The sequence below is a fragment of the Delphinus delphis genome, chromosome 9, assembly GCF_949987515.2.
Source record: "Delphinus delphis chromosome 9, mDelDel1.2, whole genome shotgun sequence".
Lineage (NCBI taxonomy): Eukaryota > Metazoa > Chordata > Mammalia > Artiodactyla > Delphinidae > Delphinus > Delphinus delphis.
The window spans coordinates 67,618,453-67,636,986 of record NC_082691.1 but is presented as its reverse complement, the minus strand read 5'-3'; the positions used below and the strand labels follow the sequence as shown (position 1 = coordinate 67,636,986).

The following is an 18,534-nucleotide window of genomic DNA, read 5'->3' as shown; positions in this document are numbered from 1 at the left end:
TCTCCAACAACATCATGAGCAGCAGAAAAATCACCCGCCAAACTCTGCCTGAATTCTAGACCCATACAGTTTTGAGATGAAATAAAATAGCTTCTGTTTTAGCCGTTAAGTTTTGGGGTAGTTTGCAGCAATAGGTTGCTCTTTCTTATTTAGTTGAGTTTAAAATCAATAACCTATGTACATAATTCCTCACAAAAGAAAACATTTTAAGAGTCTATATGAGAGAGTATTTTTCCATAGTCTCTCAGGCTATAATTTTTGATGTAAGATTAGGTTTTATTCAAATCTAACCAGTTGAGTTCAATAGAAAATTCTTGTAATTTCAGATGCTAAGAAAGCACCTTTCAAAAGCTCCTCTACCTACGAGTTTTTAATTCACTGGCTCGCTTTCTGTCTTAACTTTACAGAAAGCAACTCAATAGTCTTCCAGTTAGCATGCAATTCTGCAATATTTTTTTTATGCTCAAAAGAGGTAGGTAGGGATCACAGGGAGTAGAGTGGGAAGCTTTTCAAAAAACTGGGGCTGTTGAAAAGAGCACGCTGCTGCAGGCAGATTTGAAATGGAACACTGATTTTATTTTGATCAGTAAATCCAGATAACACAAGGCATTACCATTCTCAGACACTGCAGTTTTTGCTTCATTTTAACTGAATGTGTCTTGAGGAATCTTGTTTTATTCCATAAAACAGAATGACATTTTTTTTTCCCCAGTCAGACAGGCTAGACCTATCTAAAATCAATCTTTCAGCATGGCAAATACATTGTAAATTATAAGGCAATGTGTATACTAAAGCAAGTGTCATAGTTAATTTTAACGATTTATTAAAAGCATGTCAGGATTTTGATAATACCAGGGAGATGAAAATTTCTTACACAGCATGCCAGATCAGCCCAGTTTTCAATTTGAAATTATAGGCCATTGACTAACATGTCATCAGGTTCACATAGTATTTATGGTCGATATGCTCAAGAAATTAAAAGCACTCAATCTTAGGCAAGACATAGATGTGAATGACTAAAACAGAAGATCTGAAAATATTACAGTTGTAATATATACCTTTAATAGATGTTTTGATTTATTTTCCAAGGAACCCAATACCTGCTTTAAAATCACAGCTCCATGGAAATCTTCCAATGCCCTGGTGTCACCACGCCCCTTAGAGTCATCTACAATTCAGGCCATTCCAGTACCTTTGTTTTTATATTAATTGATCCCAGAGAATCAGACTGCATAATCCTAGCTTTTCACTGTATCTTTAGAAACCATTCTTTTTTTCTTTAACATCCTTCAAGAACCCCACATTTTTGAAGTATGTCATTCATTCATACATACATATACCTCCTACATATACCTTCTGTTGGAAAAGATTTTAAAAGGAGAAAATTGTTTAGTAAAACATAAGTTGTTTTGTTTTGCAGGGGGAGGGCGGCTGTTTGTTTTGTCTTGTTAGTAGCTTGGCTGGTGAGCAAGCTCTGGAATTGATCAAGAAAGCCGATTCAAAATGCACAGGTTCGGGGATCTGCATTCCTATCCTTTTCGTGTTCCCTCTTCTGTCTCTTCCCTTTCTTTTCTGGTGATCCTATGCACCCTCTTAGCTACAACCGCCCCCTCGTGGCTGATGACCCACCGTCTAGCTTGGACTTCGCTCCTTAGCTCAGCTTTGAAATTCCACCTGTGTATGGCACAACTCCACATAAGTGTTCTCTTCACAACTCAAAAATCAACATTTTACTGAAGTTCGATGTATTCAAGTTCAATAAATACTCATTTAAGCTAAAACCTGCATTTTCAAGATGTGAAAACTGAATCCTAGAGTGGTTTACTAGATTACCTATAGCTGCCCAGTGGAAACAAATCCATTTCTCTAGAAAGAACGAATAAAACCTAAAATTTGTTCTTTGAGATAACCAGTAAAATTGAAAAACTTCTGATTTATCAAGAAAAATAAAGAAGACATTAAAAAATTATCACCATCAGGAAAGGATGATTTTCAGTTCTTGAATTTCCACTTATTCTTTATTATAGATGTCAGCTTTCCAGTGAAACTCCCCATTTTGTCATCAATTTTTCAGAGTTATTTAAAATTCCAATATCTGAATCACCTGTGAGTATTTTTATTCTCTACTCTTTCCCAAAGTCCTGTCTAGTAATAAATCAGGACATTGGACAGAAAAATTGTAGAGGGACTGAAAGGGTGATTCTTCCTCCAAAGGGCTTTTCTCAAGTTTCTAGAAGGCAGTTTTGAATAGGAGCAGAAACACTGACCCAATCAGAGCTTAAGCTGATTGGGATAAAGGTTTCAATCTTCCTCAAGCTGATCTATTTCTGGTTTCCCCTTATTTCTTGCATGTTGTCGTTTAGAACTCTCAGCTGAGAGTCTGGGCCCATTCACCTGGCAGACCTTGTACTCCAGTTTTTATCTCCCAGCACCACCAGATTTCTGATAACTGCTCTCTGCTCAGCTTCTCTAATCCCTGGCCAGCACTGCCTCATGGGCAAACGTGGCTTAGAAGGTAAATATCACTTCTCTGCCATTCTCTTTATTCTAGGATTATGACTCTTCAAATCCTGGCTGCCTTGGAAACCATACAAAGCCTTCGAGCAGATGTTTTTCTGTATTTCATCCAGATTTTCTAGTTGCTCTCAGGGAGAGGATTGGTTAGGGCCAATCCAGTCCATCATAGTTGGAAGCCAAGATATATTTTGAAGACACAGTGAATGGGATTTGCTGACAAAATTAGATGTGAGAATTGAGTGAAAGAAACCAGTTGAGAATGACTCCAAGGGTCTTGTTTTTGTTGTTGTTGTTCCCAAGAAACCGTAAGAATGGAGTTGTAAGTAATTAAAATGGGAAAGGCTGGGTGGGGGAGACAGGTTTGGAGGGAAAAACAATAAGCTCAGTTATGAATACATTAAAAATGGGATGCCTGCTACACATACAAGTGGTGATGCTGAGCAGGCAGTTGGCTATACAAATCTAGAGTTCAGAGGAGTCCAAGATGGAGACATGAATTTGTGAATCTTCAGCCTGTGCTTTTGGAGTTTACAGGGTCGAGGTTAAGATACATACAACATTGGAATGAAAAACAGTGAGTGGCACTCTTTAAAAGATTGAAGATTTTTTTTAAATCTAAAAAATCTAAATCAATTTTTCATTTTTTATAGCAGGACTTTCAGATCAGAATATCTGAAGTAGAGCAGAACAAGGCAGATAGAGGCAGGATTCTGTGCTTTCAAATAAATCCTACCACACTGTTTCTCTAAAGACAAACAATCATGATTACTTTGTCTTCTCACTCAGGTAGGAGGTTTGGCACCATTAATATCCCTTTCCATCCTTCCTCCCAAAGGACTCCATCTGTAGAGATGAGCCTGAGTAAGGACAGAGTCGTATGTATTAAAAGAGAAACCAGACAGTACAAAAGGACTTGGGAAAGAGAATGAAAAATGAGGAGAAGAAAAAAAGGTAAAATAAAAATACAAGCACACTTGAAAGTGAATAATCCTTGCATCTGTAACATTTACTTATTTCTAAATGCTTATATATTAGGAAGTCGGGGGGGCGTTGAGTCTAACCTTAGTTATCTATAGGGAATACATACCCTCATCATTAATTAGTAGTGGTCTTTACTTATTTAACTAATTAAATAACTTTTCAAGGAAGAAGAATAAACATGCTTTTATAAATCTAAGAATCTCTACATCTGCTTTTTAAAGAGTCAGTTTTGTCTATTGCCCCCTAAAACACTCTCATTTATCCTCTCATATACACTATCACCTATAGAGCAAGGATCCATAGTTTGAGGACAGAATCAGAATCACAAAGTTTGAGGCTTGGGTAGTTGCATTTTTTAAATTTCCATCGATTTCAAAGTCTTGGTTAGCAACCATGATAAATAATTTTTTGTCTTTCCTCATTATTGATGTTATTCAGTCACTAATTGCCATAGACAATGTTTGTGTCCCTTCAAAATTCATATGTTGAAACCTAACCTCCCATGTGGTGGTATTTGGAGGTGGAGCCTATGGGAGATGATGAGGTTATGAGGTCAGAGCCCTCATGACAGGGATTAGTGCCCTTATAAGAGAGACCCCAGAGAGCTCCCTTTCCCTTTCCGCCACGTGAAGACAGCGAGAAGATGACTGTTTATGAACCAGGAAGCGGGCTCTCAGCAGACACAGTATCTGCTAATGCCTTAATCTTGGACTTCCTAGCCTCCAGAACTGTGAGAAATAAACGTTTACTGTCTAAGCCACTCAGTCTATGGTACCATGTTATAGCAGCCTGAAAGGACGCAGATACTAAATGAAGAGTGGTCAGAGCTGCCACTGTCACTGAAAGGTACACATTCATGTCAGTTCTGGATCACCTCAGAAGCCTCTGCTATCATTCTCCTTCTCTTGGTTTCAATCTGACTTTTTGCCAATATCCATATAACTGACAGAATAATCTTCCTAGAACACCACATTGATCACATTACTCCCGGGTGAAAAATCTACCATGGCTTACTATGATATCAAGTTCCTTTTTTTTTTATTTAAACTCAAGTTTCCCTAAAATAATCCCATAATTCTTTATCCTTGCCTCTAATGTCAATCTCCCTAGTGTGTCATATAACAAAAATTCAATTCTGTTTATATTTTATTTAGTTTAATAAGGTCTTCTTATGATTTATAATGCAACATTCTGTTTGTGTGTAATGTATCATATAATTAGTACCAGACACTTAAGGGGTTGACTTCCAAGTGTTGCTATAAAGGCCACCTTGGAGAATATTAGGAAAACAAGCACTTCATGACCTAAGTGTCAGGAGATCAGAATTCTAGCTTCAGCTTCAATGCTAACTAATTACATGACCTTGGGAAGATCATTCTATTTCTTTAAGTCTCTGCTTTGTCCTTTGCAAATGCAAGGCTTGAATTCAATTACCTCTTAGGTCCTTGTAACTCTAATGCTTTATGAGGCTCTTACCTCTCATAGAGAAGGGTGAACTAATGACTAAAAATAAATAGCATTAGCTTACAAGTTCATAATTTTATAGAAAATAGGCATTTGAAGCAATCTAATAAGCTAAATGATACTGTATTTAACAGATACATAAATTACATTTATTCTTATAGGGATTTTTATTTGTTTCTTCTTTTTGTCATTTGTGCAAAAAGTGTTTTGGCTTTTGCTTATAATCTAAAGCAGTCCACCGCTGACTGCTGTGTCTGTTTTACACAAACTCTACTATTTCCAAACAATTACAATTGCTTTGAATATGCTCACATCTGGTCACAATAAAGATAAAGCTGTGATAATATTTCTAAAAATAAGTTAAAATTATCTGAGAAGCCAAAAAGCAATAACCATAATAGAGATTGCTGCGCTGCATCTGGTGAAAAATGAAGGGACCTGATGCAGATTTCCTGCTTCTTGGTCATTTTTACCTCCAAACTTTGCTCATACTCTCACCCACCCTGTACCGTGCTATCAGTCCAAATCCATTAGTTCTTTCAAGGTCAGACTCAAAATTTACCTCACTAGCCCTTCCCTCCTATCATACCTTTATTCCTCACGAGATAGGGGCCAGGCTTAGCTTCACTTTACTCCCTACCCATTTATGAACTCTCTCTCCCACTTTAAACATCTACATCAAGGTACCATCATCTTTGCTCCCCTAGCTGCTCAGGAAGCACATCGAGATGTGCCCACTGCAACTTTTCATCCTCCACTCTAATATTCTACACCAAATTTCAGCTATATCTTGGCCTGTTCTTTTGGATTACCAATATACTAAAGCAAAAAATATTGATGATTAAATGCCAGCATATATAGATGGGAATAAAAATATATTTATTAAATTCCAAAGTTAACCCACGTTATGGAAACATTTGATAACATGAAAAAAGGAAAAAAAATAGACTTCTGCATACTAGAGTTAACTTTATCATATATCAGTCTGATCGGAGGTTAAGCCTTCCATCAAAATAGAGAATGATCTATATAATTCTTCTGATTGCTAGATAGAAGACAGAGAAACCATTCCAGATAATGCTAATAGCCAAGTTGCACAGGAAGAAGAAGGAAGCTTTTTGAGAGACAATAAATGGTAGTAGTTAAGGGCACCAGTTCTGGATTCATGCTGCCCAAGCTCAAACCCCTCTGCCAATTACCAGTATGAAGACCCTGAACAAATTACTCCCCATCTCTGTGCCCACATCTCCCAACAATACAATAGAGATAGCACTAGCCCCTACCTCATGGAGTTTTTGTGAAGATTAAATTGTTCACACATATATAAAGTGTATAGAATAGATTAGTCTTTCCAATGATTGTTGCTATTGTTAAGAGGTCCCTCAGTTAAACATGTAAAGCAGCAAATTAAGAACAGGAAGAGCTGGTAACGAAACCTGCACTCAAAGTGTGAGTTTTACAAACTGCAAATAAAACCACTGAGAATTTTCAGCCATCAGTCAAGCAATCCTGTTTGGAGCAGGGAAAACACATTATGAAGAACCTTGTAGAACACAGACAAGAATCATCGCATACACAAAGATTTCAAAGAAAGAAGGCCCAGAATAGATCCAGAAGAGAACATTCCCTTAGCATCCAATTCTTTAGCTGCCATTAATACTGGAGCAATACTGTGCGTCATAGTGGAGTTTTCCACATGTACATATAAAATATAATGGTTAAGTTTATTAAGTAGTTTTATATTCATTAAATACAGGTCATCTATGTGGGTTCAGCTCCTCCCCTAGTTATATTTAATGTTGTTTTTATAGAACAACATAATACCTAAGTAGATATTTGTACCTCGTGATCCAAGTGTCTGGAGCAGCTGCGATGCTGGATCAGGGGATGGACAGGCCAGGCAAGAAGCTCTTCTTCCACAAAGGTACCTTAAGGAGGCCTATTCCTTGCTGTGCTGCAAATTCAAGTATGCAGTTCGTCTGAAGTGTCCTGTTAATTATTACAGAGGCATCTGAAGGCTTACCTTAAAGGAATGGGTTCAGTCACTTCACATAGTCCTCACCTCCCTCCTTTCCAGACTCCTGTATATGTACATCTCCAGTATATGGAGACAGCCAGCTTCTTCTTGCCTCTTTCCCTTGTTCTTCCCCAAGGCTGCTCCTCATGCGTCTCTCCTCCTAGTGAACTAATACTATGTCTTCTTCCCAAGTGCTGCCTTTCTTTCATCTAGTCAACATGTCATGTGACCCCTTGCCTTCTGTTTCCCCTACCCATTACACAGTAATTCTCTGTAACTTCCATTCTCTAACCTTTTTGCACATTAATTTCCTTTCTATATCGTTGCTCCCTTTATTTTTAACAAGATCTGTGCCAGATCACTAGTGTCAGTTATTAACCTCAAGAAAAATGTGTTCACAAGAATCCCCTGGCGGTCCAGCGGTTAGGACTCTGAGCTCTCACTGCCGAGGGCCCAGGTTTGATCCCTGGTCAGGGAACTGAAATCCCACAAGTTGAGTGGCGTGGCCAAAAAGAAAAAAGAAAGAAAGAAAAACGTGTTCCCTCTCTTCATTCTATTTCTGACTTAAAAACTTAGCATAATCTTGATGATTTAACAATAGTGCTGACAACATACATGTGTTAATTAAATGACAAACCTCTATTTTTGTCAGTTGTAGGGTATAATATTCTTATTTTTATCTTTGCTTCTTTACAGCAAGTATTCTGAGCTGATACTAGGAAAGTCTATCCTCAACACACTCATCCCTCCAACTGACTTAAGAAAGGATAGTGATGATGTAACTTGCCAACAATACCCCTGGAAATTTGACTATTCTTGTCTGATGACAATAAGCATGATGAGACATTAGTCCCTAGGAAAGAGATTTTTCCTTTCCTGAGGCTGGTCAGGGCTGTCAACTACCATATCTGAGCACAGTATCAAAGTTTCATGACCTTCAGTGGTCAAGGAAATGTTTATCAGAAAAGAAGTAACAGAGGCACAATTCCAGGTTAGTATCTAGGAAGTAAACATGTTTACTCTGTAAACAGGATACAACTCAAGAGGAAAATTCCAATACCTTATTATAAAAGCCATGGACATATGTTTTTATTATAGGCAAAATTACATATGGAGAACTCCCAGGCTCTCCATATTTTACCTGCCTCAATAGCCAGGAGACATAGGAAATGCTGTGATTGCCCTTGGTGAAGATATCTATCTGACCAGGAAAGACAGCACAAACAAAACCACAGGGTGGGCAGCAAGCCCAACAAGCCAAGGTACCCACCCCAGTAAAAAGCAATGATCTGACTAGGTCAGCAGGCAGAACGCAACCATAGTCAATCTCTGTTCTAATTTTTATCACCATGGATTGGTTTCACCTGTTCTTGAATTTCTTATTAATGGAATTATCAATATGTATTCTTATGTCTGGGTAGCAACATAAAATTTTTGAGCTGTGTGCATCAGTAATATTCTTTTTTGTTGCTGAGTAGTATTCCACCGTATGGATGTCGTATAATGTATCTATTCAAGAAGCAAGTTGTTGGATGTGGCTAATGTACAGAATTTATGTGGGGATGGTTGAGAAATGGAGAGTACATCTCAAAATAAACCTGAAAAGAAAGACAGGACCAAAATCACGACACGTGGCTTACTGAGGAGTTTGGACTTTACCTTAAGGGCAATAGGACTTGGATTTTACCTTAAGGAGTTTTAAGGGGTAGGGATAATCAGACACCAAAATCCAGATTATCACTAATGGGAAATCTCAGTCTCTAATCAATAATTACTTAGAATTCACCTCAAGGTCTGAGTCTTATAACTGTCAACCAGAGTACATGCACTCCCTCTGATATCCTTCATTTTCATATTCAGCTAAGATATTTTGAGCATCTACTATGTCAGGCTCTCTGTTAGGAAATGTCACGTACGTGACAGTTCTTAAGATTCCTGCCATCCTCATTGCCCCATGAGGGTATTCTTACATCTGCAGGATCCACCTCTGCCACACAGCTTGGCCACTTGAGTCTGCTCTGCATTTTCCAGTTACCTTGTGATAATGGGAGGATTTGATCCTACTCATTCTTTTTGGAGGAAAACATAAATTGGTGATTGGAATTACAGCTAAAAGCAGGTCTCCCCACAGTACAGACCATTGTTTCAGCAGCTCAGAGGTATTAGTGCTTAAGCATTTCACGCTCAATCTCGTATGAGCTGGTGCCAGCTGGACAACCAGTTGGCAACTGTCGGTTGGACAGCCAGTTGTGGCAGTTTTCTGGAATATCTCATGGAAAGATTTTTCTGAGTCTTTTGATGTAACTAGAGCCAAGAATACATTCACACAACATACCCTGGACCCTATTTGTTACCGGTAGCTCCAACATAAAAAATAGAAAAAGAACAAGGGACATCAATTTCTAAAGGTTTTGAAAAGATCCAAAATCATTTGCTTGTTTTAACTTCCTCCATTTAAAACTGATTTTCTTGAGTACAACTATTTAAGAAAATAAAATTTTAGTGAATATAACTGTTTTAATACAGGAAAAAAAATTGCCTACTTATAGAGCACTACATGCTTCATAAAATGCTTTGTGAGTCGAGTTTTATGTCAGGGAATTTTGGAATGCAGGTTGGCAAGTGATGCCAGACATCATAGAGAGAAAAGAAAGAGAAATAGTAATGCCTGAGGAAAACAACTGAAAGGACACCTCTGTCCCGTGGTCCGAGATGAGAAAGGTGAGTTATCTGCCAGCAGTGGGCCTCCTGGAATTCAGGCAACAAAGAATACAATGAAGGTGGGCTAAGCTCAGGGATCCCAGAAGAAACTAAATGCAGATTTCTTGGCAAGAAGGAGAAGCTGAGACTATGAATGCTGACAGACTGGAAGTGACCCCCATGGCAAAGGCTTCTGATGGGCAACTGAGGACAGAAAGACTCACCAGCCAAGACTTCAACGGTCATGAGGCAGATGAACATTTGGAAGACTGACTGTTTTGCTGGATTCTCAGTTGTTTATTCTTAGTCTTCAGATAAAATATGTGTATGTGTGATATGTGTGGAGCAGGATAATTTCAGGATATAATTTATGGTTTGCCTTACATTCCCTTTCCCTTCCTTTGCTTTTAAAGGCTCCATGTTTGGTTGCTTCAGGAGAAGTTCACGGCAGGGCAATCTGTTCTTTCTTTTCATAAGCTTTGGACTGTGGGAGGAATGAGGTTTGAAAAGGAAAAGATGGCCCCAGCCTGAATTATGAGCCTTTGGACTGGGAGTGGTACTATAATCCATGGTCACACAAAACGTCAAGGAAACTGGGTGCTACGTGGGTCTTCTGGATTGACCAGAGCCCCATAATCCAAGAATGGCATGGGGAAGGCAGAGCCACCTAACTGAAAGAGTAAGGCATGTTGGCAGGAGAGGTACTTCTCTGGTTCCACTTTCTTTCATTCTCCAAGCAGTCCAAATCTTCAGGCCAACAGTAAGGGACAGAAAGAGTATCCATACAACAGACTATTACTGTCCCCAGCCAAGTTGACAGGTGAGGAAGTACAACTGGGTTTTCAGTGCAGGTGGATGAGAAGTTCAGGCAGGACCATGTGAATTCTCAGTTGCTTGGTTGATTATCACTGAACATCACCTATGTTCTTTGGCCAACAGCTTTTAGACTTCAAAGATAAATTTAGTCCTTTTATAGTTAAAAAAGTATTTCCCTCATCATTGTATATATTATTTGCAGCATGAAACTATCAGACCTGACCTTCCCCCCAAAATGAAATTGTAAAACAATATAAACCTCTAGCTTCGTTCACTGACCCAACAGTGATCAACCTCTAGTTTTGGATCCAACCTCTAGTTTTGTTCACTGATCCAACTCTACTCTTCAACAGTCTAACAATCTCCTTTAACTTGGAAGAAGTTTCTCTCACCTCAAATCCCAATGGACTTCAGCTTTGAAAACAGAACCCATAAAGTCCTCCCACAAACTTCTCTAGACAAAGGAGAAGGAGCTCTTGCTATTTTCTTGAATGGAGAAAAAAAAGGAGGGGGGCTTATTTTTCATTATAAAAGTATCATAAGATAAAGGCTCAATGTCAGGGCAACTGGGAGCCAGATAGGTACAGTTTCATCACTCCTTAAATGTTAATTCTTTGGGGTCTGACAACTGTATTCGAGGCTTCTCTCCTTTTTTGGGCTGAAAATATGTAGAGCCACCTGTGTTCTAGCTAACATTTTTAAAGATTTACTCTCTTAATAATGGCCGTTTCAGTTATATCCATGGTAGAAAGATGATGAGTGACCACCAAGTCCTATCTGAAACTTTGGTAGTGTATATGAAGTTTGGGGAGGGGACACTCAAAGATGGCTACAGTCACATTTCCCTCCAGCCCAGCAGGAGAAGAGCTGAAACAGTATTAATTCCGTTTCCCTCAGAGGAGAGGCAGCAGTTACATACGTAATCTCCTCAAGAGCCACACTTTTTGAGTGGGAAACCTGGCTCTCAGGATTATATGACTTTGAATAAGGTTCCTGACCCCCCTGTGCCTCAGATTCCTCACCAGCAGAGTGAGGATACTAATAGTTATATATTTCAAGTGTTGTTGGGATGATTAAGTTAAAATGTATAGACATCCATACGACAGACAGCAAGAAAGGGGAAATCGAGAGGACAGGACACTCCTTCCCAGAAGTTTCGCACACCACTTGTGTTTATGTTCCATTCGCCAGAATGTAGTCACAGGGACACATTCTGTAGTCAAGGAAATATGATCTTTATTCTGAGAATCCATGAACTAAAATGAGCAGGGTTCCATCTCTGAGAGAAAAGGAGAATAAATATTGGGGAAATATTTGGAAATATTAGCACTTTCTACCAGAGGCATCTATTAAAAGACTGAATTTGTGGGTGGAGATTCATACCTGCTACATAAGGTTATTTTCTCTCTTTCAACAGCCTATATTGAGGTCTTGCAAGATGTGTGAGGTGAAGAATGTTATTCTTCTCCAGGACGTAAGTAGTCCCACATGGTTGGGAGAAGATAAGCTAAGGAAGAAGATATTCCTAAATTTAGAAATATTGCCTCCTACAAAAGAGTCTGAGCAAAGTAAGAGTTACCCAAGAATAATTTCATTTGATTAGCTAGCTTATAAATTGGACAGGGCAAGATTATAATCCTGAGTTTATACATGAAGAAAATTGAAGCTGATTGAGGTTTCTGTGTTCACACAACTGTTCAATGACAAAACCTGGTCTCTTATCCATGACTTCTGACCACAAAAACAAGCAATCTTTTCATTAAACCAAGTTTAGTTTTATTACGTAACTAAATATTGAATCACTATTCACAGTACTTTTCACAAGAAGAAATGGCTCTGAGTGTTCTTGATAAAGTTTTATTTTAGGAGCTGGGCATCTGAATTCTGTTTTCAACCCTACTATTACTTAGTTTGTGACTTGGAAAAGTAAGTAATATTCGTGTGCTTGACTTACCAGATTGAAAAATGTGAAAACTTTGCAACTTTACTCTTAGTTCTATGTTATGTGTCAGCAACTACAGTTTAAGCTATTCCCAGGCAAGAATCTAGCCTCCATGCAACAGACAGAGAACCACCTGTCACTGAGCATACAAAAATAACTCTATAATAGGTGACCTGTTGGACTAGATGACCTCTAAGGTTTTATGGGAAAATGTTGGGATACCCCTGAGGCATCCAGAAGCACTCAGTGACTGACTGGTAAATAAGGAAAAGCACCTCTGATTTACACTGCTTGGTGAATAAATCATTTGATACTTGTGGCAAGTGAACCAAAAGGAAATTGAGATATTCTAAGAAGCAAGGTGAATCAGAAAAGGGTCTGGAAAAAAAATATTTTTTAATGAATTTAACCACTGGTAATTAGGATTGGCAGTAGAAATTAGCATAAACATACTGTCCAAATGGTAATGCAACTAGAACATTGTTATAAATTCTTAATGCCCCTTTTAAGAATAGAAAATGACAACTCATCAAAGAACAATTCATCAGGGTTTACCCAGCACTGACCTGAGCGTTTCATTGCTCTGATCTGTGGAGCCCATTTCAATATACTAGGCAAAATGCTTCGAGTGGAAAAAAGAGAATTTTCATATAGTAGGAGTCTAGATTAGTAGGTTTCAAAATTTCTTGGTGGAAGAAAATTGTCCCATTTTTCAAAGGGATTAGTAGGCAGAAATCCAATATAAGAACAGTAAAACCAGCAATAACTAATACTGAATATTACCATGTGGCAGGTGCTGATTTAAATATATGTGTTAATTTATTTAAACCTCACAGCAGCACCCAGATATTGGTAATATTACCCCCAGCTGGCACCAGATGAAGAAAGTTTGTAATAGGGAGGTTAAGTAAATTGTGAAGATCTCCCGAGTTGTAATGGAAGAAGCCAGGTTTCTATGAATAAGTCTGCCCCTGAGCCCAGTTACACTCTTTGCTTTTGTATGTAAAAAAAACAAATGTATCAGAGCTGTTCTGGTTAGAAGTGAATGGGTATGATGGACCACTCCCCAAGGGCTGCCTACTGGTCTAAATGAAACCTACCTTCAGAACATCTCATATATGGATATCTGGAAAAGTACCTGTGATGCTGTCCTTGGATTTACTAGACAGAAGTGTCTCCCTTTATAACTTAATATTTTTAAATACATTTGAACCCTTTGTATTTGATTTTCCAGAGTCAGATCTAAGATACAGTCATGTGTGAATGAGACAACAATCAATTTTTTGAAGTCTCCAATCTAGAGCAGAGATAAAGAAGTAGACAGTAGATTCCCCATAATGACAATAAATGTTCAGGGCAACTACATGTAACTACAATAGGTGTCATATGCTTGTAATGACCTCACAGAACTCTAGCCTTTATATACCCAAGAGGTGACCAACAGCCATGGTGGTTAGAGAAATGTGTTAAAGAAGCAAAAGCTATGGTTTTCATTTCCATGTGGTAGGTAACTCAACTTTAATCTGTTTCTAGGCCAGTACTTGCCTCTTTAATCAGAGTGAACTTCCTTGCAAGTGCAAGGTCCTTTTCTCTTTCTGAGGTCCTTTCTCTGTCACACAAAGTAGATGTATCCCCCAATCACAGTTTTGCGATAAATGCAAGTGACCAAGATAGACAAGACGAGAGTATGACCAACAAACTTATCACCAAAATTCAACTACCCTGGGAGACACACACCCAAGCATATCACCCTGACTATACATCAGGGTATGTATATCGTTGTATATTTTTTATTCAAAAGACAGCATAATTTTGTATCTACAGGAACACAGACCTCATACAGTAGTAAAGAAACTTCCATGTGCTTTTAAAATTCCTTTCTATAATTCAACTCAGTAAATGTTAATCCAGCCCCCTCTCTGTTCTTAGCACCAGTGATGGTAAGATGACAGTGACATGGTATCACCATGTCAGTATAATCTTAATCATCTTTGCTCATTTGTAAACCTTTATCCATCAACCGTTCATCTCTTATTATGGGTGAAAATTTTCATCCTTAAATATGTTTCCCTCAGCAGCGAACAACTCCAGTGCCTCTCCTGACCTGGCAACAGTAGGGAGGAAGTACTACTCATTTCAGCATCACAGAAGCAGCCTCAGAGGGCAACGCGTTCCCAGGATAGGCTTAGGCAGGGTTTACCCAGTGGAAGTTTAATCAACTTCACTAGTGGTTGTGAAGAATTATTGAGCCATATCCACACATAATAATCCTCATCTTGCTTTGGTCCATGTATTATAGAGGTTTCACCAGCAGGATGAATTGGCTGTTCCAGAAAAAATAAAATAAAAAAATCCTCTACTCTGACAATGGTGTATAAATGGGACAGATCTGATAGGTCAATGGTAGGAAGGAAGATCTTTTCCATATTTAAATCTGAAATTTTCTAGTTTCTACTAGAGAAATGGGCAGAAAGATGGAATATATGCACTGGATAGAAAATGAGATTTCTAGTTCTAGGCATCAGTCCTTCAGAATAAGTTCCAATTATTAATAATCTTTTCAAAAAACATAAACAAAGAACATACATCAATTCATAATAGCACCAAATTTGGCTTGAGATTTTGAAAGCCTATTATTTAGATATCCAACTGGAATAACTACTTTTCCTGCTGTGATCAGAGATTATAAAATATGCAAGTGTGAGATTGCTATGCTTCACTAATTACCTTGTCTTATAGTCAATCTTACTTTGTTTTTGTTTTTTTTTTTGTTTTTTTGTTGTTGCTGTTTGTTTTTTTACACAGATGCACGTACAGCTCTTTGGTGAAGTATGACTAGCACAATATCAAGAGTTCATACTGGAAAGTATAATTGATAACAATAATTTGGTAGCACTTTTACAAAAAATTTGATAAAACTGCTGTACAACTCTAGAATGCACAGAAGTTATGCAATTTAGTAGTCATTTACGAAGGAACATAAAAAATAAAGTACCCATTTTCCCCAAGAGAAATGGAAATGCAATTTCCCAAGCAAAATCTATTCATGTTGGAATTTTTATTAGCTTTCTGTAATGGAAAGGCTATTAAATATATATTGTTTTGTGCTTCTGAATAGTTTTCACATCTTCTTAAGTGAAGACAAGATCAGTATTGCATTATGAAAAGTACCATTCACACACTGTAAGCACCAGTTCACAATGCAACAGGCTGGGAAAAGGCAAAATAAATTCCAAAATCTAAACAGGGCAAATGTGTTAAAATGAATGATAGCTTTATTACTTACTCCACAGATACCACGTAAAAGAACAAAAATCTGAGATTTGAAGCTACCTTTTACTGAAAAGATCTTTAAAGCCATTTGTTTGAAAATGCAATGACACCTAGTGGCAGATTCAGCTCATCACTACTCTGTACTCACCAAGAGAACTTTGGGCCCACTGCCATTTTAAGACATTCTCAAAATAGGAAAATAAATCTGGCATTCAGGGTCAACATGAAAGATGGAAAGATAGTTTACTGCAACTAAAAGGACGAGCTTTCATTTAATAGTCAAGGTTGACAAAATGAGAATAAGACAGCATTTTGAGAGACGGAGGGTACTGCTCTCTGCCCTTCATATTCCTGTGTTGATACTCCACATGGACCCGAACAGAAATGTTTTAGAGTCAATTCCATCATTTCAAAGAGGACAATTTAATGAATCAAATCTTGTTTAGTGTCTATTCTGGTAACATACAAAAATGTCTGCTTATACAAAATGATGGGCAAAAGTTTGGTCTTGATCCAGCCCTACCCTAGTGAACCAAGGAGCTTCAGCTCCAAGTTCCCTATAAATTGTTCCTCTCTTCTCTAAGAAGCTAATCCAGATCAGAGTCTCTGAAAACATTTATTGAGAACTTACAGTCAGGTTAAGGATCCTTTCTTCATAGGTGCCTTTTAGACACCATGGCTTAAATGCACAATTTCTCTCCTCAAAAGTATAATACATGAAATATTTAGGCCAACTTAAACTCGCAAGGACTTCTCCACAGGGTGTGTCACAAACTAAAAAGTTCTGGGCTATTCGCGGAAGAATGGTTGAGAAAGTTAGCGATTTCATTAAAAGCAACATTCCCATTGAGCTGTACTTTGTTATTAATTTTAGTCAACAAAGATACATTAAATACCTGCTAAGCCCCAGGCACTGTATTAGACCTAGGTGAGCAAAGTCAAATAAGTCAGAACTTTTGACCTTGGGACTTCTCCAGTCTGGTGGATCCTGAGATCAGAGAGCACATCAATGCTAGGGCAAAGGTAAGCACTGGGTTCTTTTTATGAGAGTGGCCTGTGAGAAGGGGAGATGTTACCTAACCCAGATTGGGCAGGAAGGGGGGCAGGAAGTAACAATAATGAGAAAAGTCTTCCCTGACCAGATAGCATTAGCGCCGACTTTTTTAAAATTTTTATTGGAGTATAGTTGATTTACAATGTTGTGTTGGTTTCAGGTGTACAGCAAAGTGAATCAGTTATACATATACATATATCCACTCTTTTTTAGATCCTATTCCTATATCGGTCATTACAGAGTACTGAGCAGAGTTCCCTGTGCTATACAGCAGGTCCTTATTATCTACTTTAGTAGTGTGTATATATCAATCCCAATCTCCCAATTTATCCCTGCCCCTCTTTTTTTTTTTTTTTTTTTTTGCGGTACGCGGGCCTCTCACTGCTGTGGCCTCTCCCGTTGCAGAGCACAGGCTCGGGACGCGCAGGCTCAGCGGCCATGGCTCACACGCCCAGCCACTCCACGGCATGTGGGATCCTCCCAGACCGGGGCACGAACCCGTGTCCCCTGCATCGGCAGGTGGACTCTCAACCACTGCGCCACCAGGGAAGCCCATATCCTTGCCCTTCTTATCCCCTGGTAACTGTAGGTTTTTAAATAGTGCAGAAAGAGATGAAGAAATGCAGGGTGGTGGAGAGAGAGCAGAACTTAGGTGGAAGGAATGGAAGGTAGAAAATAAGCAGGGGAGATCATGGCACATTACCTAAAAAGCAAATCATTCAACATAAATTTTACACTAAAGGTAATCAGTTACCTTTGAAGGATTTTAAGAAAGAAAGTGGTAATATTTCATTGGAATTTTAGAAATATCACTCCCCGTAGAGAATGACTCAGGGGCTCTATGAGACCTGCTAAAGTCGTGGAAAACTGTGTGGGAAGCAAAGTTCACTGGATTCTGTGGGGAAACTCAATTCCACCTAATTTAATCAAAGTTGGCTAATCAGACTCAGGATCTATACAGCTTGGACGGAGAATCTCACAAATTAGCAGAGTAGCCATTTTTATCAATCAAGCAAGTCAGTCATTTTGCGAATGTTGAAAACTATTAAGCTTACTTCCTCCTACCTAACAACAAGAAAATTTAAGAAGGAAAACAAGAAAATAATAAAACTGACAGTGGCAAGAGTTCTTCTGAAAGTTTTCCTGATGCTTCACCTGCTCACAAACAGGTTGGCTATCAGTCCTATTAGAACTAGCTTCTCTAAGGAGTACAAGCAGAGCAGTAAAATGCAGATCGAGAGAGGAAGTACACAGCTTGGGGAGCGTTTTTAAAACTAACATGCAGTCTAATCTCTCCATGGGTGGGCTGATGGGTTTTGTCGCTTTAGGAAAATGGCAGAACAAGCTCTTGGAACCCTTACTCTCTTCCAGACTCCATTCAGAGTTGGGATGCCCTAACCTTCCCTTGAAGCACAGTCCAAACAGCCTCACAGAGCAAAATCAAAGCAATGAGTACAGAGCTGATTCAACAACTGAAAGGTTTGCAGAAGGAGAATTATGATTTCATTCCTTATATGTTTTGTATACAAGGGAGGAAAGGAGGGAAGGAGGGACCACTACATAATATGTAGGCAAGGAAATAGATACCAGGATGACTGATGACTGAGGCTGCTACAGTTTTCAAGACAAGAAATGATGTGGGTCTGAACAAAGGTAGTGGGAATAGAGTAGGAAAATGTGATCAGTTTAGAAATACTAAGGAAACTGAATAAGACTTGCCAACCGGTTGGATGCAGAATACAGGGGAATGGAAAAATCTGGGATAATCCC

The 18,534-nt window shown here is 38.6% G+C and overlaps 1 protein-coding gene across 19 annotated transcripts in view; it reads right to left on the bottom strand.

Moving 5' to 3' along the window:
• Positions 1 to 18,534, bottom strand: part of DNAJB9 (DnaJ heat shock protein family (Hsp40) member B9) — a 707,453-nt gene that overhangs the window by 486,756 nt on the left and 202,163 nt on the right. For 15 of the 19 annotated variants that reach the window (XR_011246618.1, XR_011246616.1, XR_011246608.1 and 12 more), the window contains one exon: positions 6,805 to 6,951. The exons of 2 other annotated variants lie outside the window; for them this stretch is intronic. The gene's annotated coding sequence lies outside the window, so the exon portion shown is untranslated. Of the gene's footprint in view, positions 1 to 6,804; positions 6,952 to 11,575; positions 12,003 to 18,534 lie in introns of those variants that run through there. 2 more of the 19 variants (XR_011246617.1, XR_011246622.1) reach the window with 2 other exon arrangements.